The 27135-nt window shown below is 47.4% G+C and overlaps 1 long non-coding RNA gene across 3 annotated transcripts in view; it reads left to right on the forward strand.

Annotated features, from left to right (window-relative positions):
• LOC127481806 (uncharacterized) overlaps window positions 1-26196 on the forward strand; it is a 223143-nt gene extending 196947 nt beyond the window's left edge. For all 3 annotated transcript variants that reach the window (XR_007908322.1, XR_007908323.1, XR_007908321.1), the window contains exons 3-6: window positions 15317-15703; window positions 16780-17096; window positions 22309-22530; window positions 25587-26196. This is a non-coding gene — a long non-coding RNA (uncharacterized LOC127481806). The remainder of the gene's footprint in view (window positions 1-15316; window positions 15704-16779; window positions 17097-22308; window positions 22531-25586) is intronic.
• Window positions 26197-27135: the final 939 nt, after the last annotated feature.

Genomic DNA, 27135 nt, shown 5'->3' on the forward strand with positions numbered 1-27135 from the left:
GAAAATGAGTGATTTTGCAGGACCTGTGCTGTCGTCCGTTCAGGACACAGGTCATGCTGGAGTTCAGTGGCTGAACCAAATGCCAAAGCTTTTTCTCTGAGACAGTAAGAAGTCTGTGCTGACTGTTAAAAGACTGATATATTGTCTGCTGAGAGGACTGAAGCAAATGATGAATGAGATCAGAGATGAATTTGCTCTAATACTAATACTCTATATGTAAGAGCACAGGCTGTTTCCGCTGATTCTGAAAGAAATTTAATCCTCTGCCACTGAGAAGGAAATGGGTTTGTAAGTCTAAGGAAGGAATGCATCATAATCCCAGAAGAAGTAGGCAGCAATTTCTGGCACCAGAGCTTTGGCAGAATTTTGAGGTTGAAGTGGAACAGGAGCAACATTAGCCAGTAGATTTCAGCAATGGCACATGGGGTGAAGGACATCTGTGGTCTCTTGGCTGTCTGTGGGCTATTGTGTCTGTTTTCCTATCCTTACCCATATAATGGTAGCAAGATTAATTATCTAATGTTTTCACATGGAAGAGAGCAAGCTCTCATGCTGCTGAGCCGCTTCCTTCCCTGCCTCAAAGTGCCTGTAAAGCCCTACTGTGGCAGAGGGTGGGTTCCCAGCTTCACTGTCAGCTGTGGAGGAGAATCCCCTGATGGCCCAAAGGGGGACTCCCAGGGGGCTCTGACATCTTCTCTTTATTTGTCCAATGTGACAGACAACAAACAAACCCACCAGCCGGATCAGAACAGGAAGAATGTGACTGTAGGACTACATCCACATGCACACCTTCAAGAAATACCACCTTTTCTGAACGCTTATGCAGACCCCCTAGTGTAAAGTAAAATTATTCCTCTTATTTCAGTTGGCTTCTAAAGGAGGCACACAGGAAGAGCCTGAAGTATTTAGACACACAGCTGTCTTTGATGGTCTCTCCCTAGGACCTTCTGGAGAACCCAAATGAAAAGCCAGGTGTGCATTGCAGAGGGATTTGTTTTTCCAAATAGAAATTATAAGACGAGGAGAAAGGCTGTCTTTTCAAAAGCAAGGAACTCTTTGGACTCAAGTTATGAATCAGACTGTCAGTCCCTGAATCCATTATATAAAATATGTGCTTGACCTGTAGCTGTTTAGGAATCATTCTTAAAATACGCTTTCAAGTACCAGCGTCAGAGCTCTGTCTAAAAAGTCCTTTATGATGGGCTGTTCTGCCTTCAGCTCCTACTCATTTTATGCTAATTGCTGTCAAGTCGTAATTTTCCAGTAAACCACTCAGAATAAGCTTCGTGCAGATATTAGTGATACAATAACTCTTTGAGGAGTCACCAAGACTGACACACGAAAAGCAAAGGCATTTGCTTTTGGGATCAGACCCCTTGATGTACTGCTTGTCTTCTAGACAACAGACACAAATTCTGTATGTAGATGGTTGATTTCTAATCCCCAGATTGCTGTGATGAGTTGAACAGTTACCTATGGAATTGGCTGGGTTAGGATGGGAGTGCCTGGGTTGCAATTTCTGCCCAGACTTACAGGAATGAGGTGCCCAGTTCCCACTGACTTTGGTAGCAATCAGGTGCCACATTTACTGAGGCTCCTTTAATGAATCCGAGCTGTTACCTCTCACACTGCTCATTGCACTTCTCCAGCCTTACAGGGACTGTGAGCTGTGGGATGTGGAGGGGTGGCTGACATGCACTGATGATAAATGGTATGGTCAGACATGCTTGGGGGCACCACTGCTGCCTTAGGAAATTGCACACAGGCCCAGGAAGGGAAACCCCAGGAGGAGCTGCTGGCCAGACCACCTAAGCTAAGGAATAAATCCTCCAGTGCATTTAGCCCTGCAGACACGCATCTGCTGGCCAGTGGTGAGGGGGGGGAAATTCTACAGAGTGAGCTTGTTCCAGGAAGCTTTACTCTTGTTAGTATTTTGGAGGAAACCCAGGAAAAATTCCACTGGAAAGCTGAAAGCTATTATGGCAGGATAGCTGCTAAGTGACTTGGTATGTGTCCTTGGAGACCAGCTCTCCCAACTTTATGAAAAATTCTATAATCTGATTCTTTGGTTTTGTGTCACTGCAGGCCCAGTGCAGTGTTTTCTACAAAAGGATCGTGATGTTCAACAGTTGCCATCGTATTTCCATTCTTTTTTTATGGGTAGGACAAAAATGGAAATTATAAAGAAAACTGAAAATGTAAAGTCTCTTGCTGAGTTGCCTCTCCTTGGAGTCCAGTAAGTTGCAGAACCAGGACTTTTCATCCCTTTCAGTTGCTTTATTAGGTGACTCCTAGTATCACTTATTGATGGTTAAAGAGAGGAAAATGGGACTTCTCCTGTCTGCCAATTAATTAATTGTGATTAGCACACAATCTTCAGGGCATCACCACCACCTGTGGGCCTCTCCTTCTTCCTCTGATTACTGCCATGACTGCCTGGTGTACCTGTTGAGCTGTGAACTCAGGGTATGCACTCCAGCTGGAGAGGACATTTGGTGACATCTTGTCCAGAGCAAGCTGAGCATACTCTTGGGAGGAGATGTTCCATGAGGGAGCAGCCAAGCTGGGATTTGAGCTGTGCTTCAAAGGAAAGAGGCAGGTAATCAATTCATCCACATAGCTCAACCCATAGAGGGGTTGAACTGTTAGGAGCTGATGAATATCTTTCTCTTCCTTCCTTTTTTTTTTTGAAGGGGCAGGATGTGCTGCTTTTGACAAGCTACAAGCATCTCTACCCTGCAGGGAAGGCTTGGTTGTCTATTTGGGCCCAGGGCTGGCACTGGTTGTAGCTGAAAGAGTATGAGAGCATCCAAAAAACTGGCTCCTGTTACTTACAGTGCCTGTGCAATATTCCCCCTCCACTCACCTGCAGTGCAAGTGCTCCACATCCTGCCTAGTGAAGTTGTTAGGAGGGACCTGCCAAAGCCTCCACACAGCTCTTCATCTGCTCTGTAGCCTTGGGCTTGGACTGAGTCATCCCCAATGCAGGTCCTGACAGAAAGTCCCTGTGACTCAGGAGCTCCCAGGAACAAGGCAGCTGGGATTGCTGGCTGGGAAGAGCCACCAAACAAGGGAGGCTTTCTTCTTGCCACCACACTGCTGATCCTGGTCTGCCTACGAGCAGGTGGGGCCGAGGGAAAACAGGACATCTCAGATGTGCTCTCAGGCTTAGGAGGGGAAAAGAATGAATAGAAGTAGGGAGAAAAGGATGAGAATAGGGATGGAAGGAGGAAAACCATTTTGGCCAGACAGGCTATACAGCTGCCTATACAAAAGCCTCTTCCCATCATCCCTGTCACATGAAAGAGACTTCAGTGCTCACCACAAAACTGATGAAAGGTGCACAGTGCAGCAAAGAGAGATTGGAAATCTTTGTTAAACACACTGATGAGCAGTGCCTGACACAAATAGGAGTGTTAGGAGAGCAGTGCTGAGCCACCTGTGCTGTGGTGGGGAATCCTGGACAGGAGAGTGCCTGGGTTTGTGGCATTAAGCAAGTATGTGAGCGTGGTAGATACTGTGGGCATTGTAGAGGGCCATGGTCACCCCCAGGAGGAATCTACTGTTACATCTCATCAAAGGCTGAGCCAAGATGAAACTGTGGTGGCCTGAAGTGGCCATCTCCCCTGTGATGTGAGTGGGTGAAGGGGAGGCCAGCCTGCACTTCCCAAACGTGATTATATTGTGGTGTTCTTAGCAGAGCAGACAGCAAGGCCAGTGATTAGTCCTTTGAAGTTCCTAACCCTCTCCCCTCTCTGCTGTCTTGTGCTTGTGGCTGTTTGAGGCCAAACAGTGTCTCTGTGCATACAAGGAGCTGTCATGCTGTCATGAGCTAGTTAGAACTGACAGATAATGCTTGATTTTACATTATAACCCATTTCTTCCCCCCCATGCCGACTGTACATGTCTCTTCATGCCCAGGCTCTGTCATTTCCGTTTGTTTCCACTTATTACATCTCTCTTTGGCTGGGTTCTCTTCCTCACCGCCTGCTGAGCACACATGAAATTTCGGCTGTGCCCAGAGCTGTACAGACTTGCAGTGCTGTGCTCCTGTGCTCCCTCTTCTCTCCGTGCCAGCAGGGCTGGTCACAGATGAAGGGGTGGCACGGGCTGGGCGAGCGTTGGGTGGCACTGAGCCAACCAGGAGGCGAAGCTGACAGCTTGTCACTGCTCCCGTAGTAGGTGTGGTATGATTAACAACAAAGGTCTAAGAACAGATGAGTAGTCTCCCTTTCAGTCCCAGCTCTTTCATCTTTTGTTATTAAAAAAAAAAAAAAATCCATTTGTGCTCCATTGCTGAGCTCCTGAAGGTCACTAAGTCCTCCTTTGCTCTTGTTGGAACTAGATAATCTTTAAGGTCCCTTCCAACCCAAATCATTCCGTGATTTATACAGCCCTATCATCAGCGTGGCTCCAACTGAACCTAGAGCCCCCCTGTGCTCACAAGCACTGTGCATATGACAGCAGGGATGTCCTGAGGTGTCACCAGAAACAGGAAGCCCAAGGTGGAGATTGATGCACTATTCAAACCCCCTGAGGCCAAGTAGAGAGTTTTTAAATGTCTGACCACTCTTTCTCACCTGATCTGGAAAAGCAACAAAGCCCATGCCCAGTGTTGATCATGCAGGTAGTTTTGCTGTTGATTTGCAAAGCCTGCTGACCACCTGATGCCCAAAACTCATTCCTTTTAAGGTGTCCCAATTTTAAGAACACAAAAATAAAATAACTTAGTCCATTTAAACAATTTGGCAAGTCATTAAATCTTCCAGGAGTAAAGGCCAAGCTATACAGCTCAAGTTAAAAGAAAGAGCTGTACAAGTGCAAGGATATACATCCTTCACAGAAAAAAACCCCACCATTTTCAGACTGTCATGTCTGACAAGTTTTTTATGTATTTATCTTCTCCTTCCCCATTGATGTGTTGGAGATAAATAATAAGCTGGCAAGGCTGATTATAATGGATCCAAAAATAAGACTCAGAGAGATTCCCCGCAGCCCGTATCCGACAGGTCTTGTCACTTGGATGCATTTGTAAAAAGCTGGTTTGTCTCTCAGATGACAGATGCTTTGATGAGCTAATCATCTCATTTCCGTGAACTGCACATCTGTAAAAACAAAAGGGGATGAGACTCGAACAAGTGACTAAGCCCTGCTCTTGTTTGCATTGTTTCATCGCTATTATTTGAGTGGGGCTGGTGCTGCTCCCGTGGAGGTTCCTGCCGTGCCCCGTGCCAGCTGACAGGTGACGTGCACACGTGCTATTTTGAGCAGATGACTCCTCTCTGGGGTTCTGCTCGCCACAAAGACCGCGAGAGGCTTTTCCCCTGCACCGCTGGTGGTCTCTGATACCCCAGGGACAACTAGGCTTGGCTCAGCCAGCCACTCCTCTCATCAGTATGTGGTCTGACTTAGGGGGCAGATGGGAAGGGCAAAGCTGTGCAGGTGACAGCAGTGCAGAGTTTCCTGGGAGGGACAGATGCTCTTCTCCGTTTTCTGCACCAGTGGTCATCCCCACTGTTGGATCTCCACACAGGCAACAAGCAGCAAGAGGGTCCTCCTTGTGCTTGGCACATGTGGAACAATTGTCAGCCAGGGATCAAGACCCTGCCAAAACTTTTCTGCCAGGACCATCAGTGCTGTGGGGGCACCTGCTCCAGGAGGCTGTAGCTCTCTCATGGCTGGGCAGTAGCTGGATGCTAATTAGGTGGTTTCCTGCCTTTGTCATTGCCAAGACATATTTTTTCAGCTATTTTTTTAGTGTTTGTGCTCAGCAGCCAGTGAGGTGCAAAGATGAACAACCTTTTTGCAGTTTTCTATACACTTTCTGTACTTTTTCTTTACATTGTAGAAGCCAAAGTGCTTCAGGTTCCCAGTTCCCACAGATTGCAAAGGGCAGTTCAGTGGCTCAGTCCTGATGCTGAAAGTCCTGACATCCACTCTCTGCACCAAAACCTCCAGCCCATGTATTCATTCTGGAGAAGGGTCCAACAAAGAAATACAGTGTGAGGTAACTAATCTGCCTTTGCTGTCCACTTCTAGTTAATTTAGATGGAATTTGCTGCATGTGCCTTACCAGTTTTCTTGGTTTTCCTCTTTAACTTTGTGGTGCTGAGTTTCCTTCCCTCTTTCGGTGTTTTCTGGATTAATTTTAAAGCAAAATAAATTGTAGTGGTATCAATCCACCCACATGATTATCTGAATCAGGAAATTGGTTTTTTCTTAAGTTTTTTGTGGAATAGAACTGTGGTGGAGGAGGAGCAGACAAAGATCCTTGAGTTCAGAGAGGAATATGCCCAGCTACTGAGATGGGTAGGAGTATTAAACGCTGGTTGGACTGTAAATCCTCAGAAGTTTGTTTCCTTTTTTCAGTTCAAACATGAATTTAGGAGAAGAACCCATTGTATGTCCCCCACCTCCGCCTGTCCAGAGCCATTTATTTCAAAGCAAGAACGTTTTTGCTCTGTAGTGGAAGTTTAAAAGGAAACTATCAAGTACTTTCTAAACCAGTTTTGCATCTTTGTTACTGCTTTATCTTTAGTAATTTGAAATGCTGGGGGTGGAATGTTTTTTGATGCAATGCCAGCAGAAAAGTAAAGCCCAGCTTTAACCTTTGGGTTCCTCTTGTCATGGCTTTGTACCTCAGGATCATGTTCTGTGGACTGTAAAATTTCTTTGCGCTTCTACAAATGTGAGGGGAATTCAGGAGCGTGTGTGTCCTTGCCTGATGGTGGACACAGAGCTCTGAGGGCATTTGTTTTTGCAGGGCAGGGGTGGTGTGAAGGGGGAGCACTGGCAGAAATCGATGGAGTGCAGCGTGTGGGGCTGTGGCCGTTCTCTCCCTGCTGGGTCTCTGCTGGTGCTTTGAGCTGTGTTTTCCTTTGGTGAAAGTTGCAGCAAGCAGAAGAGCTCATGCTGCCCTTACTGAGGTGTTTCCAGGCTGAAAATTCAGCATTTAGGCTTTAGCCAATGTTCCTGGAGGGGAGTGCTGATAAAGGGCCATCCCAATCTAGAAATAGGGATGCACAAAAAATGAGTCACACTGTGAGCAACCAGCGTCATTTAGGCTGCTGCCTCCATGTTCATGGATCAGCACTGGAACATGGCTCATTGATGACTTTTTCTATGCAAGTAGTTCCTGTTATTTTGGGTTTCTTTTTCCTTTTCCTTTTTTCTTCTTTTTTTCTTAGTTAAATGAATCAACATCAGTGCATGGAAACTACACCATGGGCTAATGTTGCTGCCAAGCAAGGGCCAGTGCATGGCCATTCCCCTCTTCCATTTCCTTACTAAAAGTTTCAGACCTCAGCATCTATCAAAATAGATGCTGGAGCCAAAAACTAACAAAGGTGGAAATGATCTTGGCAGTTTCCTGTGATCTGGTCTCAGACCAAGCAGATACAGCTCCAGCTGCAACCTCCGGTTGTGCCAGTGATGTTTGTGAAGAGCTGCCACTGGAGCAGCCCAGGGAATGGTCTGTGCAACAGGAATACAAAGCAAAACCAGGAAAGAGCAGATGCCATACCTCAAAATGTGTGTTCGGACAGAACATACCTAAAAGGATGTTATGGGTGGGGGCTGTAAAGGTGCCCTGTCTCTTGGGAGCCAGCTTTAGCTTAGAGAGAAGTATGGTGAGGAAAAGGCAGGCAGTTTAAGTAAAACATCTTGGCCACCCCATGTGGTGGATAATGAAGGAAAAAGCCACTTTGTGTTCCTGGGGCTCCAGTCAAATGCAGCCACCTCCACCCTTTTCTCTGCCCCAAATCCCACTGACTGACCCAACAGCCAGTGGTTCAGTAGGGGTTGAACAGGGACCTTGGTTGGGCTGTAGTTCTTCTGTTGATTTTATGGTCATGTGGAAATGCAGTGGCTGTAAATGCCAGGCTGGTAGTGCCCCTTGGTAGAGGTGTGGTGTAGTGGTGGGAGAGGGAGGCAGCAGTAGCAGGACTTTGCTGCTCACAGCAGCTCCAGCATGGCTGAACACTGACACAGATTGATGGCAGCTCCTCCTGGACATGGTTGGGTGTTGGGGTGGAATCGTGGGCACCCCCTGGCTGCTTGTTCTCTACCCTGTGCCCATTTTCAGCCGAGAGACAAAAGTCTGGAGGAGCAAGGGTTTGGCAGAGCTGCATCTGAGTTGCAGGAGTACAGAGAAAGGCAGTTACTTCTGATCCTTGAGGCATGTGATGAGGGAATGCTGGCCTCTGGAGTCCCATTTAAGGACAGTGGAAGCTACACTGAAAGCCCAATGTGTTGGGAAACAGGCCATAAATGGAAAGGGTGTGTGATTTCATCAGGCACTTTGAGGCTTTGTACTTGTGCCTTACCAGCAGCATTGAGGCTTTTAAAGCCAAATCTGATACCATTTTGAGCACTCCTGGAAACAGGAAGGTATGCAGGTCTCCTTTGAGAGTGCTTCATGCTGAAATATTAACTCACTTTTGAAAGGGTTGCCAACATATGTAGCTCCACCAGTAGAAATGGAGGTGAGGTTACACCAGTTATATTGGTGAAGAAAGGTGTACAGACATCCATTAAATTTTAAATCTGGCACTCATTTTGACATGTTTAAAGTTGATTCAGAAAAGGTTGGTGTTGAACCACAGTAAACCGCTGTCATATAAAGGAAGCAATACAAATTAATCAAGTAGGTAATTAGCTGGATCTCAAACACCAAGGTTGCGTCTCTGCCTGTCCAGTTTTCTGTTAGGTTTCCTTTTGCATTTCAGACTTTCCTTCTATTATTTTCTCTGTGCCCATGAAGTCATTTTAGATTCCTGTTCTTCAGTGGTTTGGGGTTTTTTATTGTAAAAAGCATTCAGCCTCCTACCCTCTAAAGCTTGTGCTCAAATCCTTCTCCATGCAGTTTCTTCCTCACTCTTTAAAATTCTGAACCACGGTGCACTCTCTACTCAAGACTGCTTGGGAAGTACTGGAGGTTAGGAATTCAAGATCTGTGCATCCAGGTTTCTGCATTATGGGAAGAAAAGCAGAATACTCCAACATTCAGAGCCCCTGAGGGGCAGATATAAGTCGCTGGCATCGTTGCATCTGAAGGGTTTGGTATGTGACATAAGTTTACTTATGCAGTTAAGACCTTGAATTTGAAAACTGCTTTGAGATCTTGAGGTGGTCTGATCTTTCCAGAAAGACAAAACATTGCCATGTTCACCTTCTCTTTCAAACCTTTTATTATAACTGCTTTCTGTGAGCACCAGATTTCCACAAAAAATGTATAAAGCATTAAAAAGTCATTGCAGTCTGCCTGCTTTCCCCCACGGATTGCTGAAGTTTTTCAATTTTGTACTCAGTTTCCATCACTTGGGAGACACATACATCATGCCAATAGGATCCATAAATATTCTTAATCCCATTTTGCTGGCAATTTTCTCTTGCTTTAATCTAATGCAAATGGGATCCCGATTCATATGAGAAGCCCCTCTTCCACCTGGTTGCATTGCTAATAATGCTCCCCCCCCCCCCGGTTGTATTTTGAACATAAACCCACTTTTATTTCATGTTTTATGTGACCTCTAGACTTTGAAATCCTTCGAGGGCACCCCAAAATGCGCCCTCAGTTTCTACCAGTTGCCAGGCACTGGGGGAAATACTGGAGGCTGTTCAGAACAACAGCCGCGAGGCAGAGATTCGGGTGTACTGGAGGCTCATCTGGCAGGGCCAAAAAAAGAAAACACGGCCTTTTGGGAGGGTGTCTCAGGCGCTCACCCCACGCCTGGGTGGTGGGCTGTCGTGGCCGTGGCGGTTGAAGGGAGTGGGATCAGCCAGCATTAGGCTGCAGCTCCCAGTTTTGAGGAGGGCTGTTGCCTCACCGCGCTCTCCCGAGGTGTGTTCGGTGCGTGGCGGGACATGTCACCCTCATTAAGCCTCCTAACGTCACGCAGATCTGAGCCTGGTGATTTGCTTCTGGGACCACTGCCATGCCTCGGGGTGCCTGACGGGAGGATTATTTTTGTTCTTTGCAGAAGACACTGTTTTCCAAATGGATCATAAAAAGAAAAATGTGCTCGTAGGTGTTGAAAGAGCAAATGCTTTTGCATTTGACTGCACTGTGCTTTTTCTGGTTTCTCTGCTCTTTGGAAGCAAACAGGGGCTTTCATCATGATTTTAAATTCTGGGTCGTTGCAGACTGGCTCTGTCCACATAACTGCAGTGAGGACTGTGATTCTGGGGGGAGGGCAACTAAGCAGTGTATGGTGACTCACAAAACAGACCCTCTGAGATCTGCTTTCTTAGCCAAGTTTCGCCCTTTGCATTTTCCCGGGTCTTTTCATTTTTGTTTTTGGTTCAGAAGCATTCACGCTCTCACACATCCCCAGGGTGTTTCTGGAGCTCCATTGGGGTGGCAGCTGTGCCTGGTTTGAAGCTCATTTCATCTGTTCTTATGGAGATTATGGTAACCCACAATGCAGCTTTCCATGAGGCAGCCTGCCGTGCCATGTCCTGCCCATGATGCTCTAGTTACCTGTTCTTTCTTTATTCCATGTTACCAGAGACCCTCCTGGACCCATCCATGCTTGTCCTGGAGGTTGCTTTAGTTGCATTTTTTTCCCCCATGCCTCTGGCTTTTAGCATGGGTTTCTCCAGGTCCTTCCCATGAAGTCCCTGGCACCTGCTCATACACTGATTTTGGAGGATTGTGGCCCTGGTTTTCTGTGCTATAATCTTTCGATCCATTTGGAGACTTATTTATTAGCAGCTCCCCAGGCCTCCAGCTGGCCCACTCTCCTACACCAGCACACTTCTCCTTAGCCACCAAATGTGCTGGTCTGTTGTGAAATCCTTCCCCTGACTCATCCTTCTGATCCTTTTAAACTGCCCACTCAAAAAGCACATTGTAGGCTGGGATGAGGAACTCACCCGGGCTTGAGCTGTGCTGGTGCCTGCATCAAGCATCTCTGAAGCTTCTGGAAAGGTGACAGTTTCCACCACAGCCTGATGTAGAGGGACGTGAGTTTGTGTCTTGTCTGGCTGCCAGGGAAAAGTCTTGAATTTGCTGAACCAAAAAGGCCATGGCCTTCACATGCTGGAAGGCAGGTTTGGCTGGGAGAGTGTCTGGGGAAAGGCTGAGTCTGACGTCAGATATTTATTCTCTGCTGCTGGTGTTTTGGATATGGTGATATCTCCTTTATTGCTCAGTACTTTCAAAAAGCTTCTTTTTGTGAGGTCAGCAAACACAATTTTTCGGGTGCTTTTTTCAGGCATTGCAGGAGAAGCAGCCGGTGGGGCTGTGAGAGAGGATGTCACTCCCTATCACAAGATGGGTCCTCACTGGGCACCATGGAGGCACAGCTGGCACTCTGTGAGTGGCCAGAAGGAAATCAACAGTAACCACAGCCTCTGTCACTGGATGTGCAGAGTTATCAAATCTTACCTGCTGTTAAAACCCCGTGAAAATGGCAACAGCAGTTTCAGAGAGTTTTGTCTCTCTGTCATTTCATTTACCAACCATCTGAGCTCTGGTTGCAGGGTCTGTCTCTTTGGAGCAACCTTCCTAGGGGGGTGGATATTGTGTCTTTTCCCTGTGAATTCTTCATGGCACTGTTGATCTCCTGACTTAAATTTTTGATGCAATTAAGGGAAGCAGTATCATCAAACTGTCTGTGCAGGAAAGTGATGATCAGTGACAGCCTGAATGTGTCACATCAGCAACTTCCTACGAGGTACTTGCTACCTCCACAGAAGTTATTTGCAGATAGTTTTAGTTACTCTTTGACTTGCCCAAAGGGGAAAGAGTTGCTCAAAAAATAAAGAGGTCAGTGGGGGCTGCAGAGATTGTCCCTTATTTCTGTGAGGTCTTGGGAGGTCCTGTTTTCCCAGCCTGTAAAATGGAGGATATTCTTACCTGATGGAGGTGGGAAGTATGTTGAGATGTGCAGCACAGGTTTGCCAGGTACCAAACTGCAGAGGGAAAGGTAAATGGGCCCAGTGCTCTACAGCAGACCCAAACCACAGAGTTTGCTGCCACTCCTGGATAGAGCAGAACACAGCTGAGGTTGAAATCAAAAGGGAATGTGCCAAGCAAGCAGCCACCACTAGGAAACAACACAGTGCCTGCACAGAGGTCTGAGTGCTGCAGCTCTGTACAGAGCATCACTGATGCTCAGCAAGTTCAGTTTCCAAACTGGGCACTAATAGTTATTTCTCCCTCTTGGGGCTGGTCTGGGAGCAGGATGCTCCCAATCTTGGTGTCAGGAGAGTGGTAGTGGTTGTGTATGAGCATGTGTCAGGTGGAAGAAAGAAGTGGCAAAGCAGCCTTGCAGATAAATGTTCTCACTGGTGGTTGTGTTTGTGTGCGTCTGTTTATTTTAATTAACCTCCAAACAATGTATTTGATTTTTTTCTTAATTTTAAATATTGAACCCAGCTTCAAAGTGATCTCCTGAGGTAGTGGTTCAGATAATTCCTGGCAGAGAACAAGTTTTGGGTAAGAGCTGGAGCCTCATAATGAGGCCTTGAAACATAAAGCCATCACTTCATTTCCCCAGGTACCTGCGTGCCTGGAATACATCCTCCTTATACTCCTTTGTTTGAACTCTAGGAGGGGTGACAGAGTTATTAATTAAAACCGTGGCATGTACAAGGTTTGGAAAGGGAAAAAGAAATGCAAAAGGAGTGATTTCCTCCTCCTCCTCCTCTCCTTCCCCTGCAATTTATTCTATTCCTGGTTTTCCATGTGATATCTTGTCCTTGCAAATAAAAAAAAAAACCAACCCACCTCCCCCATCCAGACTTATTTTGAGGAGGTGCTTGGGAACACCTTTTGCTTTGAACTGTATCCTTCCTTTATTTCGTAGGTACGAAGGCAGCAGCAGGGACCCACCCACATGCTCCCTGGATTGGGGATATTGGCACTGTGCAAATATAACACAAAAAAACGTGTAGGCAGTAAATCCCTGTCCTGTTCTGGGGATATGAGGGAAGTTCACAGAAACACCTTTCAGTTCACAGCCCTGTTTGAACCACTGATGTTGCCCCCATCTAGGTCAGGCTCTTGAAGTGGAAAGATGTAGAGGGAGTTACAGGTGAAGACTACAGGTCAAATCAAGGAATCCAGTGCTGTTATCTCTTTTAGACAACAGTTCAGGGCCCATTATCCAGCAGAAAACCTACTTTGTAGCATCTGCTTCTCTGTAACCTTCTTGCCACTCTTCCCCATCGCTGAAGAAACTGGTGTCCTTACTGGCCTGGATGCTGCAAACATAAGTGCATTGTCTGTAGTGATGTAATTTTAAAAAAATTAATATATTAAAAACATTTCCTTCCTCTACAATCATGATAATTTTTGAGCTTCCTGCAGTGGAACATTTTCTTAATTGAATTCCTAGTACACTGAACGTCTCTAAAATGCATGAATGGCAATTTCATCTTGCTGGCTGTATTCTTGAAAGGGACACTCTTTGAGGACTGTTCATGAAACAAAGACCTTTTTCCCCTCTGAGGCCAAGGTTTTAACTCCTGTCTTTGCTTCACCAGTCAGCATCAGCCCTGTTTTCAGTGTGGTAGGTCCTTTGTTGGAGAAGAGCTCCTGTGTCTGTCACAGGAAACAGGTACATCTCTGCAAGAGCTTTTAGGGAAAAAACAGAAAGACTAATGGGAAATAATCTCCTCTTCACAGGAGGTCTGAATTCTTCCCTCTCCTTCTTTGAAGGTCAGGGTCTATCACAAGCCAGCTGCATCACAGCTCCAGCAGAACATCTCTCCCTTGTTATCCAGCTTCATTATGGTTCCTATTGTCTCTTTTCTCCCAGGACAACGTGCTGCACTTGGCTGCTCATGAGCCCTCACAAGCAAACCTCTTGGGGCATGGAATAGTCCTGATAAAAAGCTGTTTATGTGCAGTGAGAAGATGCCTAGCTTGAAATCACCCTGCAGTCTTCCTCTGTGCTCCATTATAAATGTGGCAGCAGGCAGGTAAATCCTGCTGGTTAACAGAGAACAGCTTTTTCCCCCTAAAAAATTGTTGAGTCCAGCTCTTTAGAAGGAAAGCACCAACTATCTGCTATCTCAGGAAACTGAGAACAAGCAAAAGTGCAAGGCATTTCACACCAAATCTACAGGGCCAAAATGTGTGCAAGAACACCTTAAGCTCCTGGGGCTCAACACATCTGCCAACAGAAGTAGTAGTACAGGGACTGATTAGGCCATTTCAGTGTTTAGTGGTGATTTTGCCAAAAATGCTCTGTACTGAAGATGTTTTCCCATTTGGGTTAGCATAGGAATGCTCTCCTAAAACACTGAACATGAATGATATTTTTAACTTAAAATGGCTGCTCAAAATACAAATAAGAGTGTAGCTAATTAAGCCCCTGATCATTTAAAATTACTGTATGTGGCTCAGGGAACATAGTCCCTATCAGTGAGGGCAGAGCACTTTGCTAAAGGCATGTCTAAAAACAGATGCTACAGAGGGAAAGGAAGGTCTCGAGACTTTTCACCTCCCATCTACAGAACAAAACTGTGCCTTTTTTGTGTTAATTTTGATATCTTTCTAGTGTCTTTGATTTGCTACAGAGAAGAAACAAGAGATAACAAACATGAAATCTTCTACAGCTTCAGTGTCCTACTTTCCAGCTCTCCCCTTTTCATTGATCACCTGTATGGAGGGCAAGGTGTACATTTTACTCGAGGCCAGAGCAGATCAAAAACACTCAATATGTTATATATATGTTCAGTTAGGAACTTAAATTAGGTTGCAGTTCAGTGGGGAGGGTGGCAGAGTAAGGTTTTCTTCCCTTCACAGCCCCAGTGACAGAGCAATTGATAATGGCTGCGTATTGTCACCTCTTGCCATCTTATAGATGGGATCCCTGGCTTGGTGACACTCAGCAGTGACATCCCACAAAAAATGAGTCTTCTTTGTGTCACAGTCTGGGGTCTTGCTTTAAAGAAAAAAAAAGAAAAAAGGAAAATACACATTAAAAAAAAAGTATACAGCTGAGAATTTTAGGAGGGTGACCCAACCCCCTGCAGCCAGAGAAAGAGACTGTCATGACTCCTAACTCTGGTACTCTGGCTCAGACCCTAAATAGTTGAGGTCAAATTATTAATAGAGAAGGTGAGTGACAGATTCCAGACCCTCAAGTCAGGCTGCCTCCCAGCATTTTCTGCTTGTAAAAATAAGTAGCCTTTCTCCACTTCTAACAAAAATCTCTTCCCTGGCTCTCCTTGACGGTTCCCCCTCCTGTCTCCACCTCCAGAGATGTCTGAACAGTATAATTTCCTTTTATTTTTAGCCATCTTTCATGATTGAAAGTATCTCTGTGTCAAATAGAAAACGTTCCCATGAATTCCTCAACAGGCGCTTACTGCAAGCAATTGATGAAAATGAAATATTTAATGGGGGTTTATACCTGTGGACTTGGTGACACTGCTGCATCTCAAGAGCAAAACTGTGATGACATCAGGATGGATGGTCATGAGGCCAATCACCTCCCCAGCTTCGATGGTGCTTCTCTTTTGGGGTCAGTGTTGGATCTGGCCTGGGGGGTGTGTGAGTTGGTGGCAGGTGAGCTTTGGGAAGCAGTGGCTGCTCCTGACACCAGAGTTTCCAGCTCTTCCTCCTGAAGGAAGACCCAGTAGTGCTGCCTGAGGCAAAGCTGATGTTTCTCACTTGTTGGTAGCATGTGACTGCAATGCTCTCCAGAGATCCAGCCGTGTCCACAGGCAGCTGTTCATCTCATCTAAGGTAAGAACCACTTGGAATCAGATCCAGAGTCCAGTTAGCCCCGTTCCTTCTCTTGCAAAATGACCAGAGCAGATACCTCTGGAAGAAGACAACACAGGAGCTCCTTCAGAAGGTCTCCTGCATACTGCTACTGACTCACACTAGTTTTCACTTAGGATTTTCCTGAGGCATCATTTTTGCCTTTGAATTTAATAGTCTTAGAAGGATTTGTCTTCCCTGGATTAGTTCACCTCTTCTCAGGCCAGTTCTGCGCTCCCAATTTTATGCTCAGGGAGACAGACACTGCTCCTGCTCATCCTCAGCAGCTCAACTGGATTTTGCCTTGGCCTAGAGAGCTGCAACAAGAGCATTTCCAAGACAGTGGAGGAGCCAAAACATCCTCTCGCTTGCACACAGTGAGGCAGGAGTTGATTCAGTTTAACCCAGCTACCAAAACTGACCCTGAGGATCCAAGGTTTTAATTGCATCCACTTCACAAATCAAGCTCTCTCTAATCAAATTCTCTCATTGTGATTCACCCCTAGGCCACAGCCAAGATAAAGAAGACAGGCCTCACTTCTCTCTGCCCTTTCTCTCTTCCTAATCAGCTAATAACATCTCCTTCCTATGTACCCCCTTCTGGGCTGCCTCCCCTCCTTGAAGTGTCACTGCTCTGTCCCAAGCCACCTCCCAGGTGGCTTGTGCATCTCACAGCATCCTGGTGGAAAAGGGTGTGAGGAATCCTGTTGTGTCCTTAAAAATAAGGAGGTAGGACCCACCTTCTCACTGCTGCCCCCAAACATGGGTATCAGCCTGAGGAGGGTCTCCTTTGCTGCCTGTGTCAGTCCCTTGTGGTTTTCTGTTGCGAAAGCCGTGGAAGGGAGTTTTTGGTGTACTGCATCCACTTGGGAATCATAACACTACTGGAATTTATGAATCATAACTAATCACGTTGCCAGGTACAGGGAGGATTATACGATGTGTGATCTAATAACTCCGGGCTGTTTAATCACCTGTGGTAGGTTCTGAGCACGTTGCATGACAAGTAACACAGCTGACCTTTTAAGGTGAAACCACAAAAGGTGTTTCTTTCACAGGTCTTTCCTCGCTTGGCTTGGCTACAGCATCCCTACAACTAGCAGGACCTCCTTGCCTGGTGGAAGCAGGAGGGAGTGTTGTCCCACAGGTGTTGTCACATCTCAGAGGAATTTCCCACCGGGATTTCTGTGGCACTTTCAACGGCAAGGGAAGGAACTGAGTCTGAATTTTGCATGACATTGTTGTTGCAAGGTGTCCACAGATGCCCAGAAGCCAACACGGCCTCCAAAGGAAGCTGGGAACATTCTGCCATCCCGGAGAAGACATGTCTAGGGCTGACCCAGGACTGTAATCCAGCCCTGCAGTTTATGTGCAGGTGAGTTGTGTAGGGTGAGAGTGAGCAAACCCATGCCTTTTGTGCACTGTTCATTCACTCCTGTCCCCCAGCCCCAGTGAAACACTTTTGCCCTATGAAGAGCAACCTCTGCCAAAAATAATGAAGATAATGAAGGTGCCGCTTGCCTGGCTGTGACAGTCCCTTCCTGCTGCCACCCCAGCACCACAAGCAGCTGAGGCAAGTGCACAACGTTCTCAACAACCTCTTGGTCTAAGCTTAGCTTAACCAATACAGACAAATCTGCTGTGTGAACAGAACTGCGTTTAATTGCTGAGATAAATTCACAACAATTGCCCAGATGATGTTCACCCTTCCAGGGGTTTTTGTGACCGAGCAGGGGTTTTCTGGGTAAACCCACGCTCTGCCCATGCTCTGGCAGCAGCTTTCCCAGACAGCCAAAGCACAGCTCCTGCTCTCCAACGCCTTCCCCGCGGCCCTTGGAGTGGTTTCAAGAGAAAAGCGAAACGGCGACATTTCAAACGTCGCCTCCCACGCAGTGTCTCTCTTCAGCCTCCGTTCCCACTTGCCGTGAGTTCAGAAGTCTCTGGTGGATCAGACTACCCCCGGAAAACTGTGGGCTTGCCAAAATAGAAGCATTTTTGCAGAAGGCAGTGATTTGGCTGAATGTTTTGCCAGCACATGTCTCTGGGGTTTGCAGTTTGTTTCAGCATTTTGTGTTTTTATTTTATTTTGGATTTCGTTTTCTTGTACACAATGCTACCAAAACAAAATATTTTAATGTTTGCAAATAATTTTTTTTTTTTTTTTTGGGGGGGAGGGAGGAAACCAAGATTTACAAATACATTTTGCAATGCCAGGATTCCCTACCCAGCACTAGTCTCATTTTGCTGTCAGCTCACAGTATCAGCTCTGGTTATGTAGAAGTCACTGTGAAAGGACCCGAATGTCTTTCCCACTAATATGCTTTACTTTCAGGATGGTGAATTATTTAAAATGCTTTCTATGGCCTTAGTCTTTCCTAAGTCCCAGTCTCATATTTCGTTAATGTCAGTCTCATAATCGATTATTTCTTTTCTGGTGGCAGCTGGCATCTCCTGTCAAGGACCAAGGTGCAGTTGATACCCTCCTGGTTGGTGATGGAGAGCAGAGCTGGGGTGATGCCCTAATTCAAACAAAGCTGGGAATGTCTGTGACCTTCACAGCTGAGAGTGAGTTGGAGGAGAGCAAAGCCAAGAGCTGAGTAGAGAAATTAAACAAGCCAGGTGAAGCAGACAATAGGATTGGGATGGACCCTAAGCAGAGAGTGTGAGGCAAAACAAGAAAAGCTCTTTCAAGACAATGGGAAGCATTTTAATTTGAAATGCCTCTGTAAATGCTGTTTTCTGGCACCTGGGAAAACTACTCAGTAGTTTTACTCAGTCATAGCAGGAAAAGAGAGGGAAGAATAATGCATCCAGTGGAAATTCCTGCAGCTCTTGGCTCAGCAGACCATAATTGGAGACTGGAGCCTGCTCAGGACACTGGAGCTAACACCTCCACCCTTACAAGAGGTGGAATCTTGGGTGACCACAAGTGGTAAGCTTGGGATGTCATTAAAATAGCAACACCTGCAGCAGCACAGAGCCCTGAACTCCCAGCCAAGGAGTTTCATCGTGCTCCTGACTTAGAGGGAAGATGCCACCTACTAAATCACCCAAACCACTTCCTGCAGCACCTGGTTTTTCCTCCCATCTCCTATCCAAATAGTGACTAGACTCATGTGAAAAATGCTGGATCTGCACCACACATTGCCATCGGGACGGATGCAGGAGGACTAACACACAGAAGGAGTTACACCTATGCCCATACCATGGGCAGAACAGGAGCATGTTCCATCCTGGAATGCACCTCTCCAGCACTTGGCCTACCCTAATCGATGGCTGTTGTTCCTGGATGTGGACTGGAAGACAGGCAGAGACATCTCTTGTGCTGGCTGAAGCCTTCAGCAGGGAGGAGGACTGTGGCCCTCTCACCTGCCTGCTTGCTCCTCAGCTTTCTCTTTCTCAAAGGCTTCAAGAAACTGCAGAGATTCTGAGATTTTTCTTTTTTCCTTTCTTGAAAGCGTGGCTAAAAATAGAGTATTGAAACCAAGCCTAGCCCAGAAAGCAGAGTGTGTAGGTGTGATGCAAACCAACACCTGGGGCTGTGAAGCATCCTGGGGGAGCTGGCACCCATCTGGCAGACGTGTTCTCTCTTTCCCCTCATTCTTTCTTTGGCACCTTGTCAGAGAGCACAGGAGATGCTGAACCTAAAGTAATCTTGTGTGAAAATAACCTACACATGTTGTTCTGGTTATGAAGAGAACAAGGAGAGGACAACAGTTTTCATTTGCAAAACTGTCTGAGACCCCTGAGCTGCTGCTGTGCTCTCTGATTTTATTTCCTGGCTGAAGGTTTCTAGAGGTGGCTGGTAGAAAACAGTGATGGCAGGTGCTGCTTTGTGGTGGTGGGCCAGGATATCTCTGAGGTGTAAATAGGCCAGCAGATGACATGCAGTGCACAGGGGTGATTTCTTGGACAGCACTGGGTGCCAAAGGGGGAAGGTTCAACAGAAAGGAGCTCCTCCAAGTGTCATGAAACCATGGAACCTGTAAGGAAGGCTGCTGTGGCAGTTGTCTCCTCAGTTATAGGTTTTCCATGGCTGCACAATGTGGACATGCGAGTCCCACAGTGCACCCCTCTCTCACACACTCCCAACAAGAATGTGGGCAGGTCTTGTGGGTGTGATGGGGAGACACAGGTCTCCCTTGAAGAAAGGGGATTTGTGGGGCCTTTGTATATAGAGAGAAATCATAAACCATGTGTGTGACACTACCATAGTCCCCCCAGAAGACCTGTGCCTCCACCCTGCCATAGCAGAGGGGATTGGGGCAGGATGGGCGTTAACATGTAAATCCCTATACAGCCTGAGGACTACAGTTACCATGGATGAAGGGCTGTGGTGGACAGACATGGGCTTAGTGTCTGTCATCTGTAATGCAGCGGAGACTGGTGTTTGGTACAAGGAGAATTTGCCCCTCTTGGGTGCAGTTAATTGCTTGACAATGCCCTGACCTTGTGGCAACTCAGATGCTCCCTCTGTGTGGCCAGAAGGGGCTGTGTGCAGCCTTAGGGATGGGAGGATTACCCTGGGGTTTGATGAAGAAGGTGGCACAGGCAGGAGAGTGCATGTACAGGGTGAGTTTTATGAGCTGCATTGGTCTGGCAATGCCCTACACAGGGGCACCTCTCGAGCACAGCACCCCAGATACTCCAGCAACCTGAGAGGCAGTAATTCCCTTTCCTCCCTGCCATCCCCAACACCTCTGGTAGTGCTGGAAAATGGTAGGAAAGCAAGTATTCTCAGAGCAAGCCAAGTCAGAGAGCTATGAAGTTGGAAAGAGGGCTTTGAAAATCCAGGTGGGAACCAAACAGGCTGTGCTTCGAGTGGCAACTTCCCAGAGATGGGCTTCCAGGGACAGTCCATCTGGTGATGCCTGTGGATACCAGCCAAAAAAAAAAGGCATGAACGTTGCCAAGACCCCTCATTAAACTCTCCTCCCCTCATCCACCACCCTTGCTGATGTAAGTGCATGGCTGGAAGCAGTTCATTCCCTATCAGCCCTTTCCTGCTTATCTGGAGCCAGCGGCAAGAGCAGGAGCTGCTCTCACAGAGGGACCCTGCAAATCCTGGGATGAACGCCCGGACCAAGAGCTATTTCCCAGGGGGATCGGGGTGGATTGGGTAATTAATCACAGCTTGTCTGGGGGAGGATGAGGAAGTCTGAATAAAGGTGTTAACGGCTCTTAAAGGCTTTCCTGGTTCACAGAGGGTGCTGCCTCAAACAGATTATCTGGAAATATTATTAGCTGGAGTGGGAAAGGGGTTTTTTTCTCCTCTAGGTTCTTTGCAGCCACCCTAAATCTGCTTGAGCTGTTGAGACAGGTTTTATTGTGCAGGAGGTGGTGGGGGAGAGGTGTTGGCTGTCAGTGGGTCAGCAATTAATTGGTTTATTCCTTTCTCACGGTTATTTTCTGACCAACATCTGCTAAAGCCCCAGTGCCCGCTTTGTCCCAGCTCAGCAAACAAGAACCACAGGGATTTGCATGAGGGGACCCCAGGCCACGAGGGTGGCTTTGCAGGGGCTGCTGGGAGGTCCCTTGTCCTGCCAAGCCTCTTTCCCTGTTATCTCGTCTTAGGAGGAGGATGTGATTAGTGTTTTGTGCCATGGGATGTCAGCTGAGGGATGAGAACTGGGTGCCAAGAGGAGGAAAGAGCTGCCACAGATAGGTGGTAAGTGAAAGCAGAGACCTGCCCCCTTTGCTCCAAAGGAAACATTCCTTCTAATGTCTTCATGGCCATCAGTTCAGACAAATCCTGTTTTCAGCCCCATGTTTCTCTCCCTGAAGTGACCCTCAGCCACGTGTTTCTGGGTGAGGGTGGGCTCTCCTCCATCTGCTGCTGCCATCTGGGAAATCACTTCTGATTGATCCAGTTAAGCTTAACTGAAGTGCCATTCCTGTTTACCTGTGGCTTTGTTACAGTTCTAGTAGGTTAGAAACAGAGGGTGCCATCTGAGCAGAAACCTTGTGCCCTTCCAGCTCAGCCCAGTCTCTGCCCCAGCTCTGCTGCTGTAAATGAGCTGCAGGGGGTGGTGGGGCTGTGCTGGCACAGCTATGCCAGGCAGTGGGGCTCACTGTGAGCCCTACCAATGGCTCCCTCACAGTAATTGCTCTGATAGTTCTTCTGAGCTGGGAAATCACCTTTCAGATCAGAGCAGGGATAGAGAAAGAACATGGCTTTGGCCTGAAGGATTTTGATAGCTGTAGCTTGGCATCATTTTGGCTTGGAGTGAAAAACATAAATTTTGAGTTCTAGAAAGATGGTGGAGTGAGGACTGTGAAACTGCTGTGCAGGGTAGTCTGCTCTCTGCTGCACTTTCCTGGCCTCCCCCAGGCCTACTGGGCAAGTGGGAAACCCCCTCCATGAGAAATTAATTGGAAATCACATCATCCACAGGGAATATTTCCCTGTTGCAGTGCTGCTACTTCTCTCCCAGCTCTCTCTATATATTTAATAGGCATTAGGCACTCTGAGCAGAGTCCCTTGGGCTGCTTTCTTCATGGTTGCATCGATTTCCAACAAGTAAGTTAGCCCCAAAGAAAGCATAATGAAAGCAGCAGATTTCCAGGTCTCTCTTTTTCCTTTACAGAGGGCCATCCCTTTCACACATGAAGCATAGCGAGCCCAAACCGGATCCCCATTCTCCATGGAGATCAGCCTGCAGGGATGACGAGAGAAGCAGAATGAGTCCCCAGCCCTCTCCAGAGCAGAACTGCAAAACCACAGGCTTCAGCAAAGCCCTTTGAGCCAGCCCACTTCCCAGCAGAGTGACTGTCCCTTTCTCTACACTCAGGGCTGGAAATAATGACAGGTATGGAAAATCCATTACAAATAACTAATAATGCTCTGCGCAGCACTGCCGGCTCCATGAGCGCTTCCCCAGCTGCAGGGAGACCACAGGAGCACTCCCTGGAGCAAGCAGACACAGGTGGTGCTGGCATGTGTCTGGAAACAGCCCAAAGGTGGGGGGAGCCTGAATGTCTGGTGTTCTGGACCCTTCTCCTCTGCCATGGGACATCTCATCAAGCCCTGTGTTTCCAGGCAGCCCGATGTCAGCCCCAGGTGAGGCAGTGGTGGCAGAGCAGGGAGATAACCCTGTTTCCTTGAAGCAGAAATTTAATTTTGTGTTAAAATTGCTTTTTCCTCCCAGAAGGTCCTTAAGCATTCCCTAAGCTATTAAGAGGCAGAGGGGGATCTGGCTGGCCTGCCTGCAAGGCAGGGGTGGGTAAGAGGGGAAGGAACCAGGCTCTGCCTGGGTTGGCACTGGTGACCAGCACTTTAACCATGGAAAGGGAATGTTGGACAAGGGCTCCAGCAAAACCCTGAAGCAGCAGATGTTGTCAAGTAGCTCCTAGAGGCTCATATTGAACCCAAGGGCTGTGTCCACATCCAACAATGTAAGATTTTTCTCACGGGGTTTCCAGAGAGCATGGAGCAGGCCAGAACCAGGAGAGAGACAGGCTTTTTAATGTTGGACTGTTGTTACTGTGTAAAGTAAACCAGAAAGCAAAGGGTCAGTGTTTCTAGTCTGCATGCAAACTTTGAACTAAGCCAAGCTCTTGCTTGTTCCAGTATCCCTTTCCTTCTTGAAGGATGTTTCTGGCATCATGTTTCTGGAGAAGGAAATCAGCAGTATGGTCAGCAGGGGGGCACACTGAACCTGCCAGTGCTTGATAAAGGCAGATCGATGCTTCAGGAGGAGCAACTGGACAGGGGGCTCATCACAGGCATCTTCCTCCTGTGCTCTTTGCTTCCCTGCAGCCTCTAATTCTGCAAAGCACTTTGGATTGTAGCTACTGGGACTGAATGGATGTACCTGGTAGTCTTGTGTTGCCCACTGCAGCAATAGATATGCATAGTGTGCGTGATGGAGAAGAGACAAGCCACTTGTTCTCATCTTGAAAAGCCTCCTGTTGCCAGGGAAGCACCAGGGCTCACACCCCAGCTTATGTGTCATCAGGAACTCTCCTGCTGTTGAAATTGCGTTGTCTCTCTTAATCATGAAAGGCTTATTTTCCCACACTGGAAAATGAATTCAGCACCATTGGCAAAGCTGGGGGCTGGGAAGTTTTAATTACTGTTTGTACAGTGCTCTGGGGCTCTGGGGTGAATGGTGCTGGAGGCCTGGGAAGGGTTATATTATATATTAGCAGTTACTTATGTTTTATTATATATCTGAGCTCTGTGGTCTTGTCTCTGTGGTCTCCTTCCTGATGCCTAAGGTGCAGTGGGGCTTCCTAACTCGAGCAGTACAAATACCCACCCTCCTGTCACTGCTACCACTGCTGAGCATCACTGCAGAGTATGAGGGAGACCTAGAAAGCCCAGTGTCCACCTACAGCCAAAATAAACTCAACCATTGTGTGCCTGTAGATACTCACCTGCTTTCTTTGGGGAAGAAGAACCCTAAAACCCTTCTCTCATGGGGCTTTTCCCACTAAAACATCTTTTCCTTAGGCAATGCAGCCACATCCTGCATTGACCTTCCTGTACCCTCCTTGTTCAGAACAACACCTTCTTAATTATAATCCATCAAATTCCTCTTTCCTCTACCTGGAAAAAACGGGATTTGGGGACAAGGAACAAATACAGAGTCATAAGTCTCTTTTCATGGGAAAGGAAATCAATCCAGCGCCCTGCTGGGAGCCCTGCTTTGCCTAAACCCTGGCAAAATGCAGTAAGAAGTTAAGGCTCTTAGCGGGCGAACATTACAAGAGCCCTATTAAGCACAGCTCAGGTCTTTGTGGTCAAGTGTTCCCTGCTGCACCCGGCGCTCCACGTTTTACACAACGGGGCGATTGTGGCCGCTCCGGCATCGGCACCCTGCGAGTACCCACCGTGGGCTGCACAGGATGGGCTGCTCAGCAACCCCACAGGGCAAAGCCAGTGCTTTGGGAAAGGATTTTGCAGAGTATAGGAGTGTTTCAGTGTTGGCAAAGGCCGGGAAAATGGACTCATTAGCTATCAATTAGTGTATGATCCCACACGTGTACAGCTGCGGGCGTGTGATGGTGTCTCAGCTTATGGTAGCATCCATGTGAAAATCAGGGAGAGAATATGATGACTTCGACCTCAATTTTTAATTTACACGCACACACACCCCCCACCCCACATTTGTGTTTTGGTGGCACACTTGGTTTTCTGACAGATACTTCCAAAATATTCCACTGATTACTGCAAGGGGCAAAACTGGAGTGACTTAAAATTTGCCAAAGTTTCTCAAATGCAAAATCCCCTCCAAAAGATGTGCTTTCCCTCTCTAGCCAGCTATCACCTGGTGGTTCCTCCTGAATGGTTGAGTCCTGGGATGGTGGGCAGCCCCTTGCTGCCTGTGCCAGGCATAATGGACAGGGTAGAGAGCACAGGCAAGGTCCCAAGGTGAGGACAAAGCCAGAGTATGACAGCACTGCAGTCACCACCCACTGCCAGCACTGCTTCCCATGTTTCCATCACAATCTGGGACAGACAGAAGGCAGGAAGAAGTTAGCTGAGCCTCTGTGCCCCTGATACTGCTGCTCAGGGGGGTTTCTTTTACTGCCAGGTACATTATGGCTTCTGATAGGTGGCTGCTGGGTTGAGACCTGTGGCTTTCTTGGGGCACTTGGTTCTAGGTCCAATGGGTTACCATGGCCACATCACTGAAATCAGGCAAGGAACACATCCACCAGTCCTTTCAGCAGCACCAGAGTGTGCCAGGGTGTGATGGAGCCAGCCCAGCCCCGTGCCTGGGAAGGACAGAAAGGCAAGAGTGTAAACAGTCCGACTCACATCCCTCCAGCACTATCCCACTGGTGAGCAGATGTCAGAGGAATGTATTTTGCAATGGCTTTATTCAGTCTGGAGTAACTCTTGTTCTCTCTCTTTCAGGATATTCTTCTCTGCAGACCTGCCTGACAGAGAGTGAGGAGGGATCCAGCGTGAAGCCACAAAACTGATCCTGAGGAAGAAACACAGCTTGCCTCCCGTCCTCCACCCCTGCAGACCCAAGGGGAGGGGCTCTCCGTGGATGTCCCTTTGGGTCAGAATCCTGGGCAAGGCAGCATCCCTGGGTGCTCAGCACTCTCTTTGAGAGAGGTTTTGTTTAGGTTGGCTGCTGCTGATCCCAGCCTGTCTTCAGCACACAGATGCTTTTAGCCTCCTGAGGAGGGGTCTGAGTGGCCAGCAACTGCTGAGGACACTGCCACAATTCAGCCATGTCCCTGCTCAGGGCACAGACTGTAAACACAGTAGGGAATCCAGGCCATATCCCAGCCCAGCTTGGCTGCCTGGCTTGAAGTCCCCATCACCCAGAATTTGGAGCTTGCCTCTTTTTCCATTACCTCTAAGCAGAAATGGTGAATGTTTCAGTAATGTTTCCTAAAAATAAAAATGTCAACAGAAAGAGCCATTTAATGACATGAGTCTGTGCATCTTTGGGCCCTGATCAATCCACAAGCTGAGAAGAGAAATGCTGAAATAGCTCAGGAGTTTGAAGATACTCTGAGAAGGTTCCTTACTGCCCATGGATGTTTTCACCAGCATCACCTGGGGCAGGAGGGCTGTTTGAGAACTGTTTTCCCTCCCTAGGCAAATAGCCAATTTTCTCCAAAACCAGTCCATCTGTCCAATACTCTGCCTGATGGAAAAGCCTGTATCTGAAAAAAAGGCAACACAGCTTGTGTGACCGTGCTGAGGTGCCTGTAGTGTGTCAGCATGGGGACTGGGTACTGCTCCAGCACTTACATGGGGTGTTATGGCTTTCTTTGGGAAAGAAGTCAAAGGATATAGGCACCCTATGTTAGACTAGGCTTTGCTAAGCAGGAATGCATAAACTTGGTCCAGCCTATAATAGCCTTAAATGTCAGGGAGTGGCTTTTGATGCAAAACTCAGGAGCTGCCTTGACAGCAGCACGGGAGAGAAACCAGAGAGCAAGTACTTTGTGCAGCCTTCTGGGGAACGAGTGGATGAATCAGGGTGTAAAGATAACACAATTAACTCCTTCAGGCGGCTCAGGCAATGTTAAACCCCTGAAATTCAGGTTTTTTGAGGAATGACCCTACTTAGCATCCTTGCTTGCCTTCCTCAAGCCCTACTCTTTACCCATCCAGATCTGATCCTTTGTAGGAGACAGGGACAGGAGCTTCTCCCAGCCAGCTGAACATGGATGGTGGATGCTCAGGTAATTAAAGAATTGGTATGAGCTGCATTAACCCATCTTCTGTGCCCCATCTAATTTGGCAGGTCTGATGGATGTGCTGCATGGTTACAGAGCCCAGAGCTCAGTACAGGAACGGGGCATCTGAGGACACCAGGAGGACACTGAAAGCCTTGTCATAAAGCCTAAAGTCTCACAGCAAGTGTCTATTAATAAGCCATGCCCACGCTTCCTCCAGGTATTTACAGTGCCCTTTCTCCCTGTTAGCTTTGGAAACCACA

Source organism: Manacus candei, unplaced genomic scaffold, assembly GCF_025592945.1.
Source record: "Manacus candei isolate 608988 ecotype Guabito, Panama unplaced genomic scaffold, ASM2559294v1 h1tg000082l, whole genome shotgun sequence".
Taxonomy (NCBI): Eukaryota; Metazoa; Chordata; class Aves; order Passeriformes; family Pipridae; genus Manacus; species Manacus candei.